A 17,590-nucleotide genomic window follows, 5' to 3' on the forward strand; every position below is an offset into this window, starting at 1 on the left:
CATATGCACTGAATTTGGAGGTAGATTTGGACACTCAACCCCCTGGGAGAAGGGTGAGGACAACAATAAGTTGTGATGCCAAATAGACCGGATTACATGTGTCCAGTGGACACGTGCAAAATGGACAGCTATGTACGGGGTGAGATTTTTTTTGTGGGAACAAATTGCCCTTTTTTACTTTTTTTCAGGTGACAGTGGGATGTTGGGGAGGGGTAGTAGATATATTTGAGGAGGTAGGTTTTGTAGGTAACAGACAAGATACACAAAACACATACAGGGGTGATATATGACATGTGGGGGGTAAACACCTTGATGGGGAGGGGTGTTGGGATATCAAAAGCTCACAAACCCCCTAGTGGTAACAGTAGGACTGAGGTCCCCACCCATGGGCACTCGCCACTGCACCTTCACAGCCCCAAAGGTGGCTGTGCTGGGGGCTGAGCCACAGAGCCAGGCTGACTCTTTAATCGTGACACATGGCCCTCGAACTGGAGTAGAAGATCACCGAACTGCTCATTGATCACTCTACACACATGACCCCGACCTGGTCAACGGGTGATGAGCCCCATCCCCAGAGGCGGTTCCACCCGAAGGTGGTTCAGGACAAATGGACAGGGAGGTCTGGTGTTGGGCCCCAGACATGCTGGTGCCCGGTACCATTGCTAGCTGAGGTGGGACAGGTGGGTCCGCTGGGACCAGCCTTCCCAAGCATGCTATAGTGTTTAGATTTCATCATCATATATGGGTTAGTAATAGTCAACACATTCCAGGGTTAGGTATAACAGCATGCATAGATATTCCCTTTAACCCAGACACCAGATACGGAAAAGTTGCATAGCAAACAAAACACATGCATATATGAGAATACAGTGGTAATAAGAACAGCATGCAGGTACCATGCCAACAATGTTGAAATAATTCAATATTGCACATGCCTAGGAACCATTAAAGTATTTATCAAACAACTGGACATTATCAGAGTCAATACCTACCAGTTGGGGTGGGTATGTTGATTATTGTTGGAGATATGGTGGGGGGAGAAAAAGATGTCAATTAACAAGTAGTATATTCCTGTAGTCCACATTACTTTCCTAGTCAGTGCTGTTATCTGTACCTTACAAGTCTTACTACACTACCCTGTAGCCCTATTTTGGACAGTGATAAGGCTGTCATCATCATTACATATGAAATGGTTTTATCTGCAGTATACACCTCTTACCTGGTATACCTGTGGAGGGAATGTTTGTTAACACTGACTAACTGTACACATATGCTCAGATTCTGAATTGATATTTTGCACTATGCTATCCAACTCTTTCTGCACAGACTCTAGCCATGTGTTGACCACATGCTGGTGTGCCTGGACATATCTAGAATATTGCCCTCTTCCACCTTTATTGACCTGACACACACATATACATGCTTTCCTACACAGTTATATTATGTAGCACAATGTGGGTGACAGTGACCAGTGATACTTTATTATTCAGAGAAACTTCAACACTCACAATCCCCTACAATGCCAGGGTGGACAGTACCAGTTCAGGTTATATTGGTCTGTATTTTTCAGCACAGTGTTCATATCCAACATACCTGTGGGAGCAATGTTTGTTAGCACTACCTGAATGTTTCCACACAAAGTTCCAGATTACACATTAGTATTATGCACATACATCTCACTCTGTTACTGTACACACTCTGGTCACAGCTTGACAACATGGGAGTGTAGATAGGACATATTTGAAATATTACTCTCCTAACAGTTCCAGTGGTTGCTGCAGTGACAGGTGTGTTCTCATCATGGTTGACAATGACTTGTATTCCCGGTTTGCTGGCTACACATCTGGGATCATCCCATAACTTACCAGGGAGACAGAGGGACAGGCAGCAGATATAGGCACATATACTGGGCATTCTGGCCTCATGTGTACAGTTGTGGGGTATGAATCTGTATGCAGTCTAATTCCACTCCCAGGATTCAGATCATGGCTGTGTCTGCTACAACTTAAACACTGTCCATCACAGTTGTGTCTGCTATATTGATATTGCTGTATATCTCTAATCTGCTTTCTGTCTTATTAATCCCCTGTACTTATGCATTCTGACCTTGTATAACAGCACTCTTATAAAGATATCCTAGACAGTTATATGTTGTAGGTCAGTGTTGTTAACAGTGATGTTTAATACCTCATTATTCAGAGCAATTGCATATCATTCTTGTATTTTTGGGCACAATGTTAGTATCTGACAGACCTGTGGGAGGAATGTTTATTAGCACTACCTGAATTTTCCCACACACAGTACCAGGTTCCACATTACTATTATGCACAGACATCTCACTCTGTTACTGTAAACACTCTGACCACAGCTTAACAAGTTGGGGTGTAAATGGGACATATGTGGCTTCTTAGTCACATAAGGTATTGGGGAGTTGCTAGTGTGCCAGGTTTGTTGTCATAGATGTGTGCCAATCAGTTGTATTTCCTGTTTGCTGCCTATATGTCTGGGATCATCCCACTGATTTCCCAGGGGGACAGGTTGATAGGCAATAGATATGGGCCACTTTAATAGACATTCTGGACATATCTGCACAGTTGTGGGGTATGATTCTGTATGCAGACTACTACCACTGGCAGGATTCGAACCGTGGCTGTGTGTGCTAAAAAAACACCAGTTCACATCTAGGTTGCATGTGCTATTCATTTTTTGTTGTCTGCATTTTCCATGTTTACTGTCTATGTGTCTCTCAGTTGTACTAAATGGCCTTGGGGGATTACACATGTCATATACAGGCATTCCTACAAATTCAATTTATAGTGCATGGTCTGAGTAACAGTGCTTAATACAACAGTACTATTACATGAATGCAAATCTACATTACCATATGATGCCAGAATATACACGTGCAGTCCAGCAGTTAGACCTATTTTTTCAGGATATTACACTTTTATTGACATACAAACAATATGTATGCAGTACTTGCCTTGAACATTATAGGTTTTATACTAGCAGTTAATTTACTATTACTTTTATTTTTATTTCCTATGAGAGTAAAAGCGTGAGTATTACTGACCTGCCTCATGTCACAACCTCGCCAGATGGCTGATATGGGCCTCTTGGTTCGCGGCCCATTCTGTTACTGTTGTGGGGGACATAAGCGGAATATTGAGCCATACCTATCCATGATATACCTGAGCTAGCAATTATTACACACATCTGGAACATCCCCTGATGCTCTATCCTCTTGGAGCCACTCCTCCAAGAGGTCCCCCTTCCACCGCTTCAGGTCGGCATAGTGGTGCCTGACCTGCTCATCAGTTCAGGGTATGCCAGTGGCACTGGTGAGGTCACTTGCGAGATGGTCCCAGACTTCCACCTTATATTGGGCGCCCTGGTACTGGCCCTGCAGCAGTCTCTGTGCATGGTCTTTAACTAGGAGTCCTGCCATGACCTTGGACTCCTGGATGCACCAGCGCTGTGCCATGAAGCGCACTCCTTCTCCCCTTACTGCCATAGTGCCTGCAAGGGAAGCTACAACCAGTTATGAGATGTATTCCCACCCCTTGGGTTTAAGTAGGGATGATTTCCCAGACTTTTCCATGATTGGCCGGTTTTGAAAAGGCTAAGCTATGGGAAAACTTATTTACCTAAGGTTGGCATTGTTTAAAGGGATATACTACTGGGCACAAAGAGTTAGCTGGTCTACACATTGCTCACACCTCCTAAGCTGGCCTGTGCAATGCTTAGCATTGCTTACATTAGACTTTCATTATAATGCCTTTTTAGCATTGTGTTATTATTCATTACACCTTATATGTATGCCTGGTATCCCTGATTGATGTCTACATACACTCTGTGGGGTCCTTGTGTTTTATTGGGAACTTCAACACTCTGTTACAATTACACCTCACTTCTGGGCTTACTGCTGTACTCCAGTTCACATATTTATGTTATGTAGTGGGTTATGGCACATATGACTGTATACTGATGCCTTTCACAGGTTCAGTTTGGTTATACTATGGTGAGGACTTGTTTGCTACTACATCATTCTTCTGCACTTCTGTGATGGCTTGGTGGATAACTACTGGGAAAATGGTGTATAAGGTCCTAGACTTGAGATCTGTATGGCTGTTTATTTTGTTGATGGGCAGAAAAAGGGCCATTGGATACAGAGTGATAAGGCACTTTTGAGCAGTTGTAAGTGGGTTTGCACGATGGTAAGCACTGCTAACCTGCCATTACATCTGCTTGCAAGGAGTTAGCTTTAGAATTGCTTAGCCAGTGTAGGCATTGCTTACCGCTGCACAAACGGGCTTAAGGCTAAGTACTAGTGCTTAAATATGCTTACTACTGCTTATTTGTGCTTACACCTGCTTACTAGTGCCTTATTGATTATGACACTGACACCTCACATGTGCATTTACTGCAGTACTCCAGTTCATAAATATATGTTATTTAATGGGTTATGCAACAAAAATATTGGTCATAACATGCTTTGCCATATAAAATGGAATGTGCTACAGTGGGACTCAAACTGGGAATGCCTCCTCGTAAGGCGAATGCTCTGCCCATTACACTATTGCTATGCTGCTTCATTTGCATATATCCTCCTTGTTATCCTCTTCTGCCTTTTAAGCTGCTTTAACTGTAGCTAAGCGATGGGCACACCCGCACACCTACAGTTAGCTGTAATCATATGTTTAAAGAAAAAAAGGGTTTCCTCATTTTATTTCTACATTCTGTTGCTGTTATACACAAGGGGGTCTGTTGGTGGGGATATGTGGTCACCTGTGAGTGGTCTCACTCATTGCATAATCCTTTTTGCTGTTCTACATTGCAGGGGCATGTTTATTCTGAAAGCTCTGCTCTCAGACACACCCCCTGCACTCTTACATGCTCCATGTAAGCCTAGGAGTTTGAGCAGTGTGCATCATTAATATGCATGGCGCAATGCCATTCTGCTCCTAAATGGTTGCTTCCATGCAGGACTAAGCAAATCCTGCATGGAAGATTAGTAAATCCGGGGGATCATCTCCTACATCCATTTTTTCTCTGTCAATATGCCTTTTGAATCTAACATTTCAGATATTAGAATTAGACAAAGTTGTAGTATGTCTTCTTCTTCTCTTTCAGCTGTTCCCGTTATGGGGTCACCACAGCGGATCATCTGTTTTCATTTCTTCCTGTCCTCTGCATATTGCTCTGTCATACCAATCACCTGCATGTCCTCTCTCACTACATCCATAAACCTTATCTTAGGCCTTCCTTGTTTTCCTCTTACCTGGCAGCTCCATCCTTAGCTTCCTTTTCCCAATATACCAAGCATCCCTCCTCAGCACATGTCCAAACCAATGCAATCTTGCCTCTCTGACTTTGTCTCCAAATCATCTAACCTGAGCTGACCCTCTAATATACTGATTCCTAATCCTGTCCATCCTTGTCACACCCAGTGCAAATCTTAAACATCTTTAACTCTGCCACTTCCATCTCTGACTCCTGCCTTTTTGTCAATGCCACCATCTCCAACCCATACAACATAGCTGCTCTCACTACCCTCTTGTAGACCTTCCCTTTCACTCTTACTGGTACCCATCTGTCACAAATCACTCCTGACACTTTTCTCCACCCATTCCATCCTGCCTGTACTATCTTTTTCACCTCTCTTCCACACTCACTATTACTCTGAAATGTTGATCCCAAGTAATTAAACTCATCCACCTTCGCCAAGTCTACTCCTTGCATCCTCACCATTCCTCTATCCTTCCTCTCATTCACACACACATATTCTGTCTGAGTCCTGCTGACCTTCATTCTTCTCCTCTCTTGAGCATATTTCCACCTCTCCAGGGTCTCCTAAACCTGGTCCCTACTCTCACTACAGATCACAATGTCATCTGCAAACATCATAGTCCATGGGGCCTCCTGTCTGATCTCATCTGTCAACATGTCCGTCACTGTTGCAAATAAGAAAGGGCTCAGAGCTGATCCTTGATGTAATCCCACCTTCACCTGAAATGCATCTGTCACTCCTACTGCAGACTTCACCACTGCCATACTACCCTCATACATATTCTGTACCACTCTTACATACTTCTCTGCCACTCCTGTCTTCCTCACACAATACCACAACTCCTCTCTAGGCACGCTATCATATGCTTTCTCCAAGTCTGCAAAGACATAATGCAACTCCTTCTGACCTTCTCTATATTTCTCCATCAACACTCTCAGAGCAAACATCACATCTGTAGTGCTTTTTCCCGGCATGAAACCATACTGCTGATCACTAATCATCACCTCCCTTCTGAACCTAGCTTCCACTACTCTTTCCCATAACTTCAAGCTGTGACTAGTCAGTTTTATCCCTCCGTAGTTACTACAGCTCTGCACATCACCTTTATTCTTAAAAATAGGGACCAAAACACTTTCTCTCCACTCCTCAGGCATCCTCTGACTTTCCAAGATTTCATTAAACAATCTGGTTAAAAACTCCGCTGCCATTTCTCCTAAGCACCTCCATGCTTCCACTGGTATGTCATCTGGACCAACAGCCTTTCCATTCTTCATCCTCTTCATAGCTGTCCGTACTTCCTCCTTGCTAATCTGTTTCACTTCATGATTCACTATCCCCACATCATCCAACCTTCTCTCTCTCATTCTCTTCATTCATCAGCCCTTCAAAGTACTCTTTCCATCTGCTCAACACACTCTCCTCGCTTGTGAGTACAAAGTTGTAGTATGTCTAATGGATGGAATTACATGTCCCAAATAACAGAATCCATTCCAGTTCTCAGGAAGCCATTTGTAGACTCTTTTACCACATATGTAATATATGCCTGCTTGAACTGGAACTATTCATGTAACCCAATGTTTAGATTTAGCTTTTTTAAATGTCCAGCAAGTGTCATTACTAAAATGTTTAAAACATTGTTCACTGATATTTCAAGTTGCATAAATAATACAACAAGAACTTTTCCCAGTAAATGGGTGATTACTTGTTCTTTCACCTTGTAAAGAAACATCAGCAGTCAAATTTGTATGGACAAGCCTCAAGAAAAAGTGTGTCTTTGGAATAGAGCCATTCCTTAGAACCCAGTCTTGGTCTGTGAGGTTAGACATTTCCAGAAGGGTAAATTAAATAGGTTGTAATGGAATATCACTGTTTGCATCTTGTGGTATCTCAGCACAGATCCAGCATTGTTTAGCATTCAAAGTTTTTGAGTATATTTGCAGTGGTTTGGTAATTGGTAAAGATATTGAAGTCTACCTTGTGTTGAAGAGTAAAAACTAGTTAGGATCACAAATAATATTAGGATTTTTATGGCTTGATATTTCTTCTTGAAATTACCTGTAAGAGAAAAGAATCATGTTCTTAGTTTTATCTGTTGTTGTGTCACTTTATATTAGATATTACTTTCATAACTTATTCAATTTTCTCCCCTCCATTTTAATCTTTTAACATGATCTTTATGAATTCAACCATTTATTTGTGGCCAATTTTTATATGACTGAACTTGTACAGCCACTAACACCACTTTGGTAGCAATGTAGGGTACTATCCATTTTGCATCCCATTTGCTTGTGTTTCCAAACTGGCAGACAATTACAAGATCTCATCATCCCAATTGTACCTCCTTCAATTCCCAAATCTCATTTGGCTTGCAACATTCTAGTTATGGGCTTTGTCAGCTTCCCAGACTCTCCCTTTTGCCCAACTGATTTGGTCTTGGAGCTGGTCCCACAGTTTTGTTTTTTTCTAATGGTATCCCATAAGGGATTTTTCCTGCCTTAAATTTTTAGGTCGACCCATCATTAATTCATGTGGAGTTAACCCACATCCTTGAGGAAAATTTTGCATCTTAATTAAGGTGCTGGGTAAATGATTTACCCAATGATTTCCATACTCAGAAATCATTTTCTTTAATCCTTCCTTTAGAGTTCTGTTAGCTCTTTCTACTTTTCCAGAACTATGGGGATGGTAAGGAGTATGAAACCTTTGCTTAATTCCCCAAGTTTTGCACATTTGTTTTATCACTTTTTCATTAAAGTGAGCCCCTTGATCATTATGTATTTCTTGGGGTACTCCCCATGTTGGGATGATACTTTCATTTATTATTCTAACTACTGAGTTGGCATCTTCCTTTTTTATTGGATGAGCTTCCACCCATCCAGTATATCCATCTATCAAAGTAAGTAAGAAACTGAATCCCCCTGGTGCTGTTGGAATATTTCCTACAAAATCCATGTGTACTCTTTTCCAAGGTCCCAATGCTTGTGGGAGTTTATATTGTTTCCTCCTGTTTCATTTTCCTACATTATGCATGGCACATGACACATTTATCTATATGGTTTTGGATATCTGTTGTCATTCCTTCCCATTTAAATCTAGAACCAACAATTTGTTGTAGTCTTTCTCTTCCAGGATGACCTAGGAAATAATAAGTTAACAAAATTGTTCCTTCTTCATGCTCAATTGTTTGTACTCTATGTAAATATAGTTTTTGAATTCTCCTGGTACCAACCAAAATTCTGAAAACCTAACCCATTTCAATTCACTTCCTTGTTTTATTTCAAATTCTTCTATTTTCTTTTTCTTGATGATGTTTGGATGTCCTCTCAGAATTTTTATTAAACTTCCTAAATGCTGACTATCTTTGGTTGTTTTTGCATTTAAGGTCATATGAGCACCTTGTTCAAATTTAGGACCCCATAACAGCTTTATCTTATCTGTTCGTATCACTGTTAATCCACATAAAGTAGGTGTTATGATAATCCCATCACACTGGATTTGGGTAATTTTACCTACCTCACTTTCCACTCTATGCTCAGTCTGTACACTGGTCTTTACAGAAGTAAATTGTACAATGTAAAGGTAAAGGATTTATTTATTTATTATTTCATTTTACATTTATTTACTGGGAAAGTCCAACTGGACACATGTACTTTTACAGTGGCGGCCCGGGGGAGAAAAGCTCCATTACAAAAAGAATAAATCAGACATAAAAGTTAACAACTTACATGGTCATAACATGAGCACACAGATAGTATTTACACAAACTACACAATTTACACAAAAAGGATTTAGAGGTAAGTCTATTTGTATTTGGCACTTATTCAAAATATTTTGTACCATTTCCCTTATTTGTCTTTTTCCATGTTATTTACATCCCATGCCTAGTATTGAGGAACATTTTGTATTGGATAAGTTTGTTTTGAGTCAAGGGCTCCTTCTTTTCCTAGCTGGTCTACTATTTTATTAGTCTGACTGTGCACTTCATTTTTGGTGTGATCTTTGACCTTATTTATACTCACTGTAGAAGGATTGTCATCTTTCATCAAACTCCACATTTCTGTAAACACATTCTGATGACTGATTGGTTTTCCATCAGCTGTAATCAAACATCTCCTTGCCCAAATGGGAAGAGATGATGTTAAAACTCAGACTACATATTTATTGTCTGTATAAATATTTAGAAGTCTGGGCAATAACAAAGCTTGTTTAACTGTTTCTAGTTCAGCTCTTTGTGCTGAGCATCCCCCTGGGAGACTGCCTTTCTTTTGTTTTTTCTTTTTTTTTTTTTGTCTCTGCATTGTATATTCGCCATCTTATCACAAAACACCTCCTTTCAGAGCTCCAGTACCTGGATCCATCTGTATAGAATTCTGGTGCTCCTTCAATAGTTTGGGGTGACCACCCTTAAGTGTTTCTCCTCATTTTCCACATCAGGACATTTATGAGATTCCATTTGGTAATTAAACAGTTCTAGTAAAAACTTAATCTTAGGGATTTCTACTCTGATTCCCCCTTCCAGACTTGTAAAGCTTGCAGTGATTCTACCAAGTTATGCATTATTCATGCCCTTTGGATTTTCTCCTAACATGTATTTCACTGAGGTGGATTTAGTCTGTAGCAAAATTGGAGAGCCCTGAATCATATGACATGTCACTATAGTAGACCATACTGCTATGATGGCTTGTTTTTTGCATTCTCTCATTCCCTTCTCAACTGGACTAATAGCTTGGGAATAACAACCCAAAACGTGATACTGAGATTTGCAACATTATGGCCATGCTAGTTAAAGCAGTGTGTCAAAACTATATGATAAACTCTTTATCTCTTTCTGGGACACCCAAAGCAGGTGCACAAATGAGTTCTTCTTTGATTTTACAGAAAGCTGCTGGTGACTCATTATTCCAGTTGAGAGGTTCATCTCCTTTTTGTTTCCTTTAAGCATATCAGTCATGGGTTTTGTTTTTCCTGTATACTGGGGTGTCCATTCCCTTGAGAATCCAAAGATTCCTAGGGTTTGCCTTAACCCTGTGACAGTAACTGGAATTGGTAACTGTCTAATCAATTGCTTTTTATCTTCACTGATACTTCTTTGTCCTGCTGATACCATAAAACCCAAGAAGATAACATAATCTTTCATAAACTAACTCTTTTTAGGGTTAAGTTTTAATCCTGCTTGTCTTATTGCTTGGAAAATTTCTGCCAGTGTATTTAACTGCTGCTTTTCAATTTGTGTTCTTATAAGTATGTCATCTATGTATTGAATAACAGAAGGTCTGCATTCTAGTGGTTTTAGTATGTTCTGCATTACATGATGAAAACTGTTGGGGCATTATGAAAGCCTTGAGGCATTCTCATCCAAGTATATTGTTGACCTTCTACAGTAAAAGCAAATTTCCATTGTGAGCCTTTATCCAGAGTAATACTCCCGAAACCATTACTCACATCTAATGTGGAGAAAATTGTCATTTTTTCCTCAATCTGAGCAATAAGATCAGGCATGCTTCCTACTATTGGTAATGAACGAGGTATCACCTGATTAAGGTCATGGTAATCAACAGTAAGGCAATAACTTCCATCTGGCTTCTCTACAGGCCAATATGGACTGTTAGCTGGTGAATTGATTTTTCTCACCACCCCTTGAGCTTCTTCGCTTTCACAGTATTTATTATTGACTGTTCTGCCTCTTTCTTTACTAGATATTGTTTTATAGGTTTCTTGGGACTGCCTCTTACTTTAAGAATAAAGTTAGGGACTTGTCTACAATCATTCCTATGTTTGACAAAAATATCCTGATAGCAATAGATTAGCTGAGCCATCTCTTGCTTTGGTACTTTTAATAAATCAACTAAATCATACTGTCCTGGATCTTTTGCACTGTATTTGCATAAAGTTTCAGAAATGACTTATACTTCATTTAATGGCCCCTTAGTCAATTCTCTGTTACACAACACAAATCTATAATGCAACCTCTTTGTTTCAAGATGTCATTTCCAATGATGTTTTGTAGATGGGGACCTGATGCCCATGCATGCTGGAAAGTATCTTCCCTTATCTTTGATTCTACAGGGAGACTTACTTGAGCTTGAGAGATTTCACCTCCCAATCCTTGCAAGTTTATACTTCTTGTTCTTGGGAATGTTCTTGTAGTAATGCTAACTGTGGGTCCTGTATATATTAAATATGTATCTAAGTTGTTTCCTACCCAAATCTGAGCATGTGGCCTCATTGTTCTTTTTCTTTAATTTCAATATGTAAACTTTTAGTTCACCTGCTGTCTCTTTTACCTGTCTGTCAGATTCTTTTTCACTTTTCTGTAAGAGGGAACTTTTTTTTGACAAAGCTTCTATAGGCTTGTGTTGTTTTAATGTATGCAAAAAACTGTTGTAACAAAATCTCTTTTATTCTGATTTGGTTTTCCTCACTCTAAATTTGTAAATCAAAAGGCAGTTTATAAATGGGACTTTTCTTCCATCCTTCAAGTTTCTCTATTCCCTTAACTTTTGTTGCTTCTGACGGACCCACTAATGAATAATATCTAATAAAAATTGTGTATCCCCTGTCTGTGAATTATCACCACTTTCACTATCTGCTTGGTTTAAGACTTCTTCAAATATAGTAAAATTGGGAGATAAAATTAACCTTGATGTCTTAACTTTACCTGGGGTATTCTTTTTAGAATTTGACATATCTATTCCTTCAGAGATTGGGGGAAAAAAACTTTTAGATTTTTCTTGAGACCTTTCCTTTTTTGAGATGATTCAGTAACACTTTCAGCTTTCTCTTGAGACTGTTTATTTTGAAATGATTTAGCAAATTGTAATAAATATCTATTCATAGGTCTGGTTACAGGTACATTTTCTGTTATAATGTCTTGGTTTAAGTCTCTAATACTGTTACTTTTATAATTCAGCTTCTCAGGTCTAGTTTCTGGTTGCAATAACTGTGATGCCCTGCTTCCCTACATTTAAAAATGTTATTATTATGCAAATTCCTTTAACTGCATGCCTCATAAATTACAGATTACACAGTTAACTATAGGAGAACAAAGTCCTTAGTGCTTTCTACATTAACAAACAAAAGAAAGATATGACCTCACCCTATCAGCTGTGTGAATGCCCCTCCTTGGGGATTTGCTGGATAGCCTTTTCTTCCACCTCCCTTCCTGTGGATGGGTCCCACAGAGGAAATCTGATCCAGTCCCTGAAATCTTGTTTCCTTCACCTGACCTTTCTTCTATATTTCAACTTTTTCAATTTTTCAACTTCTGCACTTTCTGCTTTGTTTTCTCTTGGGTTTTGGCAACAAAAACTGTACAAGTATGTACAAGCACTACATATATGAGGAAAAATAGAGGCAGTTAGAACAACAAGAAAAATAAATGATAAGGAAAGCAAGGCATCTCAGGGGCAGTACAGTTTATTTCTCATATGTCTGACAAAGATTACAAGTGAGTACAGCACTTTATATACTGTTTGACAGCTGTAGTCCTGCATCTTAAGACATACATTGTGTCATAAATTGGTCATGCAGTTACTTTAAAGGTGCTACTATGACAGGTACTACGACTGCTCCTATCATTCATTCTATAGACAGCATATGAAATAGAATAATATACATTTTGTTATTCTTTGATGTTTGTAGCATATATGTACATTTTGCACATCATGTATTTTACATTCTTTTTATTCTTTACACATATGGTTTAAGAATGTTTTGATAGAAATGGAAAATTACTGATTAATACATGTTTTATACAACTTCTGATAAAAGAGCCATTCTCTGTTGTTACAATACATCAGCGTGTGTCAGTGGGTGACCCTTATTTTAGTCTGTTATGACATTTTCCTTCTATTTTTTTCTCTAACAGCAAGCTGAGCTGACAATTCCAAAAAAACACTGTGAAGACTTATAGCTGGTTTACATCTGTCATCTGTATTTACTTGCAGCTTTGTATTATTTTATGTCACAGGCATTCACATAAAAGATTGTTCACACACATTGCTCAAGGAAGATTTAGTAAGGTGGTGTCTCAAAATTGTTTGAGATCCCAATGCTATAATACAATCATTCGTGCTTTACCTCATTTCATGTTATGGAGTTTTTCCCAGGTTTACTTTGTAAATAGGATCTGCAAAGTAGTATATAATTATCACACAGATTAATGCAAATATCACTGAAGCTGTGCATTATAGATACTATCAGCACAATGTTCCTTTCCAGGATTATGGAAAGCTTAATATGATGGCTGGGAGCAGTGTGATGTCTCCACTCTGGGCCAGTAATCATGGAGCTTGAATCCTCACCAGTGGTACTGGAGAGGGACATTCACTTGTGACCAAAAATGGATACACACAGCATTTTCAGATGCAGCTCTCTGCATCAGGCACAATTTCACTTAACAGAAGCACACTCAGTCCGGTGGTTGGTTGTCTCTCTCTGTCTCTCTCCCTCCCCTAGATCCCCAAAAAGACTCCCAGCATCCTGTCTGTGAAACTGGTGCTTTCTGTCCCTGCTCCAATCAGCTGACACATATATTCTTTGAGAATTGCTTTGAGCAAACACACACACACACACACACACACACACACACACACACACACACACACACACACACACACACATACACACCTGGGAAAGGCCTGCACAGATTTACTAGCTATGCCACATTCTGCCCAGACTATAAGATAGGTACACCACTACCAGACACTTGAAATCCAGCTACTCCAAGGCTCTTACAAGGTTACCCAATTATACTGAGTGAAATAAATTTTAATACAAATGGTAGTGTTTGTCCAGTGTGGTAAGGCTTTCAGGAGTGGCAGGATCTGTCACCAAATATATATAAGTACTCTCAGAGATTAAAATATTCTCTAAAAGACCGGTCACAATGAAAAGTTTAAATATATTTAATAATAAATAATAAAAGTACATAAGATACTAAATATCTATTTACAATAAATATATTACAAAGACATGCATCTGGAGCCTTTCTCCCTGGGCCTCCGCTGAAAACTGGCTTAGTTCCAAGTCAGACTTTCCCAGTTAACAAATGTTAAATAAATAAATAAAATAAAATAAAATAAATCAGCGTTTCAGTCACAGGGAATATTAAAATAACACAAATGAACATATTCCTACAGATGCAAAAAAACTGTACTTAACTAATCTCACTATATTTTACTGGCTGAGCTAATTTAATTTCAGAGCATTTTTCAAAGTTAGCCGTAGATGGACTGTGATTAACCTTTTCTCTTCCAGTATCCTCTGTTAAAACGTCTGCATTTAATTCAGTTACAATACAGTCAGGACCCACTGTTGATATATTTTTAACACGAGCAACTTTACACATACATTTTCAACACAAGTATCTGTACAAATCAGTTTGATATACAAATGAAATGTAATTCTTTACAAAATTCCAGCCAGCTGTGCTGGCATATGTTGCATATCCACTGCCCTTCTTCTCCTAGCATAGCTGGCAATATCTCCCATCATCACAAACAGCATATAAACTGCTTCAGATATATGTATAGTTTATATACACAATTCTATAGGAAACAGTTACAGTTTATTTGTTAATGTGTATCACTTTAGGGTCATGTCAGATTCTTATCTGACTCTGACTTGTAGTTCACTAATGCTTTTGTGTTAACAATGGCATGTTAAATTTAAACTAGTTATAGAACTAATTCATAATTGCATAATATCTGCAAAACAAATATAAATGTATTACCCAAGTGAGGTGCTGTGGTAGCGTTGTTGCCTCACAGTTAGACGTTGCCCGTTCGATTCTCAGTTATAGCGTCTTCTGTGTGGCAACATGCGTGAATGGGCATTCCTTCGTTGAAGGTTGTGCGTTAGGCCTGGCAAGCCAGTACATAAAAATCTACTGCCAATCATTAGCGGACCAGAGTTCCTCTGTGGCGACCACTAACCAGGAAAAGCCGAAAGACACAAACAAACCCAAGTGAAACAGATGCAAGTAACTGTGATCCTTTTTCTCCTCCTCCAGCTCTTGAGACAGTACTACTTGGACACTCACCCCGGGATTCAAGAAGCTCGGCGGAAGGATGTTTTAGCCTTGCGCCGAACGTCCTCACTACAGTTGTGTTTTTCCAGTTTGGAGCTAGCAGTTTTTGTATCTACCACCATATAACTCAGATCCAGACATGTGGGCCATAACAGTGGTATGGACCATTCCAGGTGGTGGTGTACACATACTTGTAAAGGCTACTCACATGTAAAGACCACTACTCTGACATAACGCATCACAGATGAGTCAGGCACAGGTGACAGCGGCAAATGCTGCATTCCAGGTTGTATCCTCATATATGTGTATGAGGGCACACCGCCGCACCCTCGATGTGCACAGGAAATGTGTGCGAGTGCAGGGGGCATGTACAAGTGCTCTACTGGGGCGTAAACATGCCCTGACACTTGCAAAACCTACTATGCCTACTAGTAGAGCCCGCCCCTAATGGTAAGTCAATAAGTCAGTGTCCGTGGATACAGAAATGTATGCTAAGCATACAAGAGTGTCCACGAGCAGTGAAATAAAATCAAAGTAGTAAACACACAAGCACATAGTGGAATGTAGAGCCCTGACCCTAGAACTGTCACAATTAGATTCCCTATCCCCGTGTCACTATTATACATTCAAATTGCAGCAATATCAAAGGTGTAAGCAAAGTGCAGCATGTCTGTGTGTCGCTGCCCTCCGCCGAGTGTAGCTTACACATCATATTCATTCAAATAGAGAAAAACATGCAGAATCAACATAAGTGTCAATAGTGTAGTGTTTAGAGCATCCGCCTATCAAACAGGCATTCACGGTTCGAGCCCAACAATAGCACATATCATTTTCCATGTGGAATGAATGTCATTTTGCTGTAAAACCAACATAAGAGTATTGCATGAGATATTTAACTTAAATATAATTCAAGCAAAGTGGCACTGTCATAATGAATAAGGTACTAGTAAGCAGGTGTAAGCACAAATAAGCAGCAGTAAACACATATAAGTACCAGTAAGCAAGTCTGAGTGCACTTGCACGGGTCTAAGCAGTGCCCAGCATAAAAAATGTATACAAGTATATACAGATATATAATATATATATATATATATATATAGATATATATATATATATATATATATATATATATATAGATATATATGAAAAAAGAACAATGTAACAATAAAGCATACAAAAGGAATGAGAAGGGAATCAACAGTAACCCCAGAATTATATAGCGCTGTCAGCATATGTCATATCCAGCTGGGAAGGAGTGACCAAAGCACTGCTACTCACGCCACAGGCAGGATATTACCAGTGGGAGTAACATTGTTGATTTGCTAAGTCTACTTTACACACAGACGGTAGTCCCTGGTGGGACTACCCACAAATTGATAGACCATTTGGCCTTCAAACCATTACACAAGCAAGGGCAGGTATGTTCAAGGACTAAATGGTGGGAGAGCCAGAGAATACATGGGTTGGGACAACATACGTGTAGGGCCCCTAACGCTCTGGAGAGGGCAATGTGTGGAGGTGTGTCATGGCTGCGATAACAAGTGGACAATGGATGGTATGCGTATTTTGAACACGGGTGGGGTGGAGGAACTATGGGTATGAAATTATGGAGACAGGCATGCCAGGGTTGGATAGGCAAGTTCTAATTGGACTGCCCCATGGAGGTCAGTGAGTTTATTATAAATATATATGCATGCACACATGCAGACATCAATATGTAGAAGTATATTCTCTGTAACACATTCATTCCATTTGCAGACATAAATAACATGAATGTGCCCTTACAAACCTCGACAGTAGATAGAACAATAGGTTGTGGAGAAGAGGGATGGGACGAAACTGGTAAAGCGCAGAAGTGTGTACAATGTCTGATGTCAGTGCTGTGCTGAAAATAATCAAATGTGAGGACTTTCCCACAAATGGAATAATTCCTGTGATCTGCCTGCTATGGCAATGCCAATTACTAAACCGGTCTATTTGTAAAAGAAATATGCCAAACACATACATAATTAGGCTCTCATGTGTAACGTGTGTTACCACATAGTCATACATATTAATTTATTGTAGTGTCATGTTAATGGGAGTAAGGATGTAATGAAGTATAGAGTCTAATCTTGATATAAACACATGCGTGCCCCATGTGGGACAACCCAAAAATTGCGAATAGTATTCTTTTGGTCGGTCATGTCACCAATGTTTGTGGACTAAACATTTGGAGTTCTGAGGATACATGGAGTGAGTCAACCGATGGGATGGGTCTATAGGAGTAT

This window comes from Protopterus annectens, chromosome 5.part1 (assembly GCF_019279795.1).
Source record: "Protopterus annectens isolate FY-2018-M chromosome 5.part1, PAN1.0, whole genome shotgun sequence".
In the NCBI taxonomy this organism is placed as follows: Eukaryota; Metazoa; Chordata; order Ceratodontiformes; family Protopteridae; genus Protopterus; species Protopterus annectens.